General features: G+C 37.6%; 1 pseudogene; it reads right to left on the reverse strand.

The window, feature by feature from the left end:
* Positions 1-7,273: 7,273 nt before the first annotated feature.
* On the reverse strand, positions 7,274-7,891 carry LOC101843948 (annotated as a pseudogene).
* Positions 7,892-8,280: the final 389 nt, after the last annotated feature.

Genomic DNA, 8,280 nt, shown 5'->3' on the forward strand with positions numbered 1-8,280 from the left:
TTAGGTTTTCTAGATATATAGAGATGTATTTGAAACAGATAGTCTTCAAACCTTTCAAAGATCTTCAGAAAATGGCATTTAAAATGGTTTAGGGTTTTTCTTAACAATGAGAAATGTCTGTTCCTGGCAGCACCAATTATGTCTGAGAGGAAGATGGGCATCGAAGAAACTTGTTATGGAGTTTGCTTTCAACATGGCAAGATTAGACATTTGGGCAAGAAACTGCACTTGCCTAGACTGTTTAACTGTTGCTGTATAAACTGGACATGCAGGACCCACAGGAAAGTGACTGCTGAACTGAGTCTCACAGGGCTTCTGCTTCATTGAAGAGTCTACGAGTTTTATTCAGGACACACACACAAAAAAATGACTGACAGGCTGCCAATGCAGATGGACAGTTTTGAAATTTCCTGCTTTGCTGAGATGTCTTCTGGACACAATGTGGCCTATGGGCTGAAGATGGATGCCCCAACATTACAGAGAAACTGAAAGTGACTGTCCATGCAGTAAAATGTCTCTGTCAATCCTAGTGTTTATGTATTATCCTTCTGTGGCCTTTGATGGAGTTGAAGGCAGATAGTTATAATTATAGTTTTCCTTAGTTCTGATAAGAGATAAGCTACATATAGGACTTTGGACTCACAAGAATAGGATAGATGATATTTTCTTTAAATCCTGCTACATGTTGATAGACAAAATATTGTAACTATGTTCTTACTTGATAACTGTTCTCTTATATATAATTTGACTATGTTAAAGTTAAGATCTTTCTTTTTGTTTAGACAGAAAAGAGGAGATGATGGGGGAAGTCCTATGTATATGTCAATAAAGCACTGTTTGGCCAGTAGGGAACCAATATAGGTGGGACTAGGAGTCCAGGAGAACTCTGGGAATGAGAAAGAAGAGAGTCAAGATTTTTAAAGTCACGGGGTAGGAAGCCCGGAAACCTCTCCGGTAAGAGAAATATTTAGATCAACAATTATGGGGTAATTACTTAAATCAGAGCTAGCCAGTAAGAAACAAGCAAGGCCAACAGCTTCATAATTAATATAGCCTCCTGTTTGTTTATTTGGAACTGATATGGCTCTAGAACCAGGCTGGTGGGAAGGCTTCTCTCTAGGAAAAAGCTTCCCTTTACAAAAACCAATGTTATTTTACATACCAATACCGGTTTCCTCTCACTTCCATCCTCCTAATCCCCAACCATCCCTCTATCCCATTCCCTGCCCCATCCACTCCTCAGGGAGGGTGATGCCTCCCATTTGGGATTATCAAAGTCTGACACATCATTTGGGGCTGTACCTAGGTCCTCCCCTCCCTCCCCCCACCCAATCCTCCTCACCAGCCCCTGTCCCCCACCCTACCACTGTGAATCTAGGCTGAGAGAGTATCCCTCTACAGGGAATGGGCTCCCAGAGCCCATTCATGCACTAGGGATGAACACTGGCCCCACTGCCAGAGGCCCCATAGACTATCCAGGCCCCACAACTGACACCCACATTCAGGGGTCTGGTTCTGTCCTATGCTGGTTTCCCAGCTATCAGACTGGGGTCTATGAGCTCCCACTGCTTCAGGTCAGCTGTTTCTGTGGGTTTCCCCAGCATGGCCTTGACCCCTTTATTCATCCGTCCTGTCTCTCTACAACTGAATTCCAGGATTTCAGATCAGTGCAAATCTGTGAATCTCTGCTTCTTAGTGGCTTTTTTCAAACACCCTTCTTGTTACTTCTCCCTCCTCTCTCCCTTTCACAAGGACAGGTAAAATTTGTTCCACTTTCACTCCCTTTAAATGGAATACTTGCAGTTTCAAAAAGCAGTATAATGTTTCAAGGACCTTAGAACCCTTTTTCATTAACCACACCCTGTTTATTAATATTTCCCCACTGTGGGTTTTTTGGTATTTTATCTTTTAAAAATTAAGAAAGTCTTACAAAACATTAAATAGAGACTATAAGGTGAGACTCTACAAATTGAAAATGTATGATTCTTCCCAAATGTGTTCAACAAATTTCTAATGAAATTGATTCATTTTAGATCTAATTGAAAGCAAAAAATCAATATAATTCTAATGACTATCAAATGACACATTTAGAAGCTTTGTGAGCAAATTTAAAAAATCTATAGGCTTATGAATGGAGCTTCATAGTAGAGAGATTGCCTAACATATACAAAACTCAAAAATGACCAACATTTACTTGAGGGCAAAAAACACATTTGGGGAATTTTCATGAAATCATTATGAAGATAATATAAATCTTTATTAGATAAAATTGGCATAAGCATGATATATAGGAAAATGAATTCATACTGTAGAAAAGAATACATGATATATATATTGTTTTTGGACAAAAAGTATAAGTGTGTCTTTAATAGTTGTTGCTTCGATGTTATATGACAAGGAAATTATTATCATATTAAAGCTATCAAAACCAACTATCCCTAACCTCACTATTTGCAAAGAACTAATTTGCAGTACACATAAATGTGCTGGTGGTTTTTCTTGTCCCATCAAGTCCCGCTGCCGCTTCTAGCCACAAATGAGCTCACAGACTTATATTAATTATTAAACGGTTGGTGGATTGGGCTCCTTATTGGCTAGCTCTGTCTTAATTATTAACCCATTTCTATTATTCAAAGTATTTCCATGTGGTCTTATCTTACTGGAGAAGGGTCCGGACCTCTGACTCCTATGGCAGCTAACATGACAGCTGACTGTGGCTGGCCCTCCTGCCTAGATTTCCTAAAATTCTGGTTAACCTAGTCCTGCATGTCTTACTTACTTATAGGAAAACAGTGTTTTATTCATCAACAAATAAGAGAAATATATATGAAGGACATCCCTACCACATAAATTAATAAAAATAAGAAAATTTGATATACATATTAATTAGAGTATTTTCTTCATAATACTGGAAACTGCTAGAAAACAACATGCCATATAAACACTAAGTTAAATGAAAATTCTAATGCATGTAAAATCTATTACTAATGATTCATCACAATGAACGTGAAGAGAAGGGGTAGATTTTGAAGGGAGATATTGATCATTATCCAATGAAGTGGGAAAATATCATTAATATGTTTCACAAATGCAGATAAAACAAACCTCAATGAGATATGAAACAGTAGGAACCCTGATCCACTACTGATGTAAATGTATTTTTATTTATGTTTTTGGAAAGCAGTACTACACCACCTAGAAATAGTAACATACACTCATCCTAGAACACTTGACTCTATTTGGTACTAGACATGCCCCTATCAACATATCTCTCAGCTGATGTGTGATAACACTCTCATTACCTTCATACAAATTAAGGATCCAGACCACCAGGAAAGATATGATCCCTACTGCAATAGTAGCATGACTGCTATGGGAATAACTAACTGCTATGTTTGGGGATTTCAGGCCCACTCCACAGGAGGAACTTCAAGCCAGGCACTGTAAACCTGAGGGGAAAAGGGGCTGCACACAAACTCTAGGGGGTAACCCATTATTGTTGTTTAACTAACTTTACATGGCATCAAGATTCCTTCTAAACGTCTATATCTATCCACTAAAGCTGTCTTGGAATTAATCAGAAATACTTCTCTTCTCAGTGAAATACAGTGAACTTACACATCCTTGATAGCTCACAATATTGAGAATAAGGGCTGTTGAATGCTCAGCAATAAATGAGGTTGTTTTGTGTTGGGCCCATGGTTAAACTTGGTCTCACAAAATGAAAACAAAAAGACATTAACAAGAGAGAAATACTTGTAGGGGAGTTGACAAGAGTAGAAATGGGATAGAGAATGTGGGTAGGGTGAAGTTAATCAAAATGCTTTATATACTTGTAGGAAATAAAGGGCAGATGTAATTTATAAAAATAGTTCAAGTCATAAACTCTTAATTGTTTATATAATAGATTCTGGGTGCACAGCAAACTAAAATTACTGTAGCTATCTTAACTTCATTTGAAAAACATTTTTCAGAATTATCTCCAACTGATAACTGCTTACAAAGGAAAAGTTAGTCTTCTTCCATGGAGTCTCACTGAGTATAAAAATCACTCTTAAGTCTAGTGCCCAGGACAAAATGAACTCAGTGGCATTTCGAGGTTCTTAGTCTCATGGTACTTTGTCAGGGCATTTCTTTTAAATTTACATGACTTTTACATATATGCTATGGTTTCCAAGTTTAAGTTTTTAGGGGATTTATGTGTGTAAGAATATGTATTCCTGTGTCTATAGGTTTCTTGTGCTTTTTCTTGGTCTCTTTTTCTTCTTTTTCTCTGTTTGCTTTGTCCTATTCCTGTTTTTTTTAATTTTATCTTATTTCATTGAATTATTATGTTTAGATACCATTTTGTTTTCTAATGAGAGAAAAAAAGAAAAGGTATGGAATTTGGTGGGAATGTGGGTGTGGAGGATCGGAGAGGATTTGGAGGAGGAGAAATCATAATAACAATATATTCTATGAAGCAATCTATTTCCAATTAAAATAATTAAAAGCACATAACTGATTTCGCTAAGACTTCCCAACTGTACCTTTAGACCCCTTCTGAGCTTAAATTAGGGAGAGTTAAGGCAACAAATGCCAGCTCTAATAAATAGCACCATCATAAAAAATAGCACAAAGAGGCAGATGCATGTTCTAAAATCAGAAAAAAAAGAAACCATCACTGATCCAGACTGATGACAGTGAAATGTGTTACAGCTGTGAATTCATGAAACAGGTGGATGAAGTTTTTCATGGATTAAATTTTAACTTCTTTCCCTTTAATCAGCACACATACAGCAGTTTTTAAATGTCGCAATTTAGGCTGGGAAAGGTAACTGCTATCCAAATATTTTTAAATAACCATTTAGAGCTTTAAAAGTTAGAATTGTAATTAACAATTTTGTTTAATAATGTTGATTGTTTTTATTATACTCCTTATATTGGAGCTCAGAGTTTCTGAAAGACAGAATTTCTAATCTTACTTCAGTCCCTGGTGCCTTCAAAACTAATGTTTTACCTAGTTATGCTTTCCCCACTTGCTTTGTTTGATGGTCTTGAAAAGGACAAAGATCAAAAGGAGATTGTAATTCATTTCTGTGTCTTCCTATCCATGTTACACCATTTTATTCACATTTGTTTCAGATAAAAGAGCCTAAATATCTCTCAGAATTGTCTTTTTTATATTTTAAGTTCCAAAACTGAATCTTTCTCTGAACTAATAACATTGACTCTGAATTTGTCTGCACTCATCTGGTATTGCCCAACATTGAATTCATGGTAAAATCCTATACTGTCTTAAAACACAAAATTATCTTGTTCCCCTGGCACAAAGAACTAATGTTCTGCACACCTATGCTAATATTTTCTGCTTGTACTTTTATCCCCATCAAACTCTTTCTGCCTCAAAATTTGACAACTGCCCTACATCATGTTATGCTATGGACACATTTAGTTTCATAGTGACATTAGACTGAGAATTAGAAGTAGCAACGGGTACAGAGATACAGCTCAGTAGTTTAAAGCACTAACCATCAAACCAGGTTACTTAAGCCTGATACCTTACTTCTGAAGTTATTCTTTGACTGCCACACTCATTCTCCTCTCCCACCACATGAAATCAATATACGTACTTAAAAAAGCATCTGGGATGGCTTAGTTTTTAAGGAATATTGCTATTCTAGCAGAAAACCTGAGTACCCAGCACTCCAGATGGAGAAGGTCATAACTGACTATAACTCCAGATCTAGAGATCTGACTTTCCTCTGGATTCTGAGTGTACCACCATCACATAGGGACTCACACACACATACACACACACACACACACACACACACACACACACACACACACACACACACACACACACACACACAAATAAAAAATAGTGCTTTCAAACGTGGATCCAAAAGTGGGAATGACCATCCCTACTCATATCCCTGGTTAAGAATCAAAGGAAAACACTGTTGAATGGAGGAGGGGACATCTCTATAAATTGGCGCCAAGGGGGATATGCAATATTAAGTAGAAATGTTGAAAATTCATACTGTAGACTGAAATGCACACTTCCTGAAGACCAGCGGTCAGGGGGAATTCCGAGGTCCATGTCTAGGTACTTTTCTAATCACTCTTGTTGAGCAGGCCCTCTGGAATTGGGCAGACCTTGTAAAACAGAACCTGGAGTTGCCGATTATCTATTCAATTTTCTTCCTAATATAACCATTGTTTCATATATTACCAAAAAGAAAGTTGATTCTTTCAACTTCCTGTTAATCTCCAAAATGAAAATTCATACATTTTATTAGTTTAACTATATTATTAAATTAAAATAATGTTGAAACTTAAAATGTCTTGTTCATTTACACTTGATCAAATTTTGAAAATGCAATAGTAAATTATTTCTACCATTTTTTAACAGTGTCAAAGTAGTTTACTTAAATAATAACTTGGCATAGCCCTACATGATGGGTACCATTTAAACGGTGTATGCCTGTAGGTTCAACTAAGTCATCAGATCTCAGCCTGTGGGTCAAAATTCTTTGGGGGTCAAAGATCGCTTTCACAGGGCTAGCCTAAATCCATCGGTAAATATTTACATTATGATTCATAACTAACAATTATTTCAATAACAGTAATTTTATTAATGGGGATTACTACCACATGAGAAAGGAACAAACTGTATTAAAGGGTCATAGCACTAGGAATATTGGAACTACAACTCTAAATAGTATCTTGAAGTACTAGATAGAAATGTTAATGGTGTGAGTCCCATATTCGAAGCAGCTGATGTTTTTGAGTCCACCTTGGCATGTGAAATATCTTGATCAATGTAAACTTAGTCTTGACTCTCTTTGAAGAGTTATCATCAGGAAATAATTCTCAAAATACAATCTGCTTTTTTCACTGGATAATGGTGGCACATGTCACAATCCCAGCACTCAGGAGGCAGAGGAGGACATATCTGTCTGAGTTGGAAAACAGCTTGGTCTACAAAGAGAATTTCAGGAGAACCAAGGGTACAAAGAGAAAAACTGTCTTGTAAAACAAAAAAACAAACAAAAATGCCAGGCTGTGGTGTCACATGCTGGGGCCTGATGGATCCCAGCCTTCAGGCATGGACAGTATCTTTTTGAGTTCAAAGCTAGCTGTTCCAAGACAGGTTCCAATGCTAAAGAAAAACCCTGACTCTTTTTAAAAACCCATATTCTACCCAAAATAAATCTACCGTATAGTGGACATCTCACAAGGGAAAAGGTATCAAGGGCCTGAGTATACAGGTGGTGAGACACTGGGGCTAAGCCAGCTTCATGCTCTGCTGGAATTCTGAGGCTTGGTAAGCATACTCAGATGTAGTGATACGATGTTGTGAGGGCTGGCATAAGTCTAATTGCACAGGTGGGGTGGAAAAGTAGATCTTCTGTTCTTCTTAGTACTGCTCTTCAGGAGTCACAGCATCCTGGTAAGTCCAGTCTCACCAATGGAAATTGAAACCTTCAAGCAGAGTGATGTGGCTTGCGCTTGTAGGCACACAATGAGGAGGATTTCAGGATGGCAAATTTGGCATTTCAATTCCTGGTAGCAACATTACCCTCTTGGGTAGCAAGCCAGCCCCCAAATCAGGGATTGTATGCATACACCACTTATATGTTGTGTCCCCCATGGGTCAGCATACACGTTTTTGTTGGTTGTAGTAAGCAGCACCTGTCACATAGGCTACGGTCTGGGCTAGAATCTTAGGGCACTGATCAGGGTGGTCCTCATTGTCAGCAATGACTTCTACTTGCAGTTCTGAAAACTTCTCCGCAGCACTTCTCAAGTGGTAGGACACGCGCTGGTCTCTCAGTAGTTGGAGGTGGTAGCTCTTCAAGAAGGGTTTGAGGGCTTTGTTAAACATAGCAAGAGTGCTGTGTACTAGGAAGGTCAAGTAGGTCCTGGAAGGGGTAAACCTCGAAGACAAAAGGACACAAGCTGTCCTCAGTCTTCAGGTTCAGTTCTGTGCCCCCCTTCTCCATAGGGCACACTGAACCTTGTACCATATTTTATCCTATCAACATTTGACATATATTGAAGAAATACACCTTTGCATGTATGAAAAATATTTCAGAGAGGTAAATACTTTGTTATTTCCCCTTATTGAATGAATGCTGCTGTCATATTTTTTCTGTTAATTTTCACACACATCAACAGGTAAAATACTTTATTTTGGAGTTAGTCATTGAATATAATAATTTAAAGTACTTCAATAAAAATCAACATATTAAATGCATAAAAGATGTGTTTCCTCAGTAAGCAGCATTATTT

The sequence above is a fragment of the Mesocricetus auratus genome, unplaced genomic scaffold, assembly GCF_017639785.1.
Source record: "Mesocricetus auratus isolate SY011 unplaced genomic scaffold, BCM_Maur_2.0 contig_10493_pilon_obj, whole genome shotgun sequence".
NCBI classification, from domain to species: domain Eukaryota; kingdom Metazoa; phylum Chordata; class Mammalia; order Rodentia; family Cricetidae; genus Mesocricetus; species Mesocricetus auratus.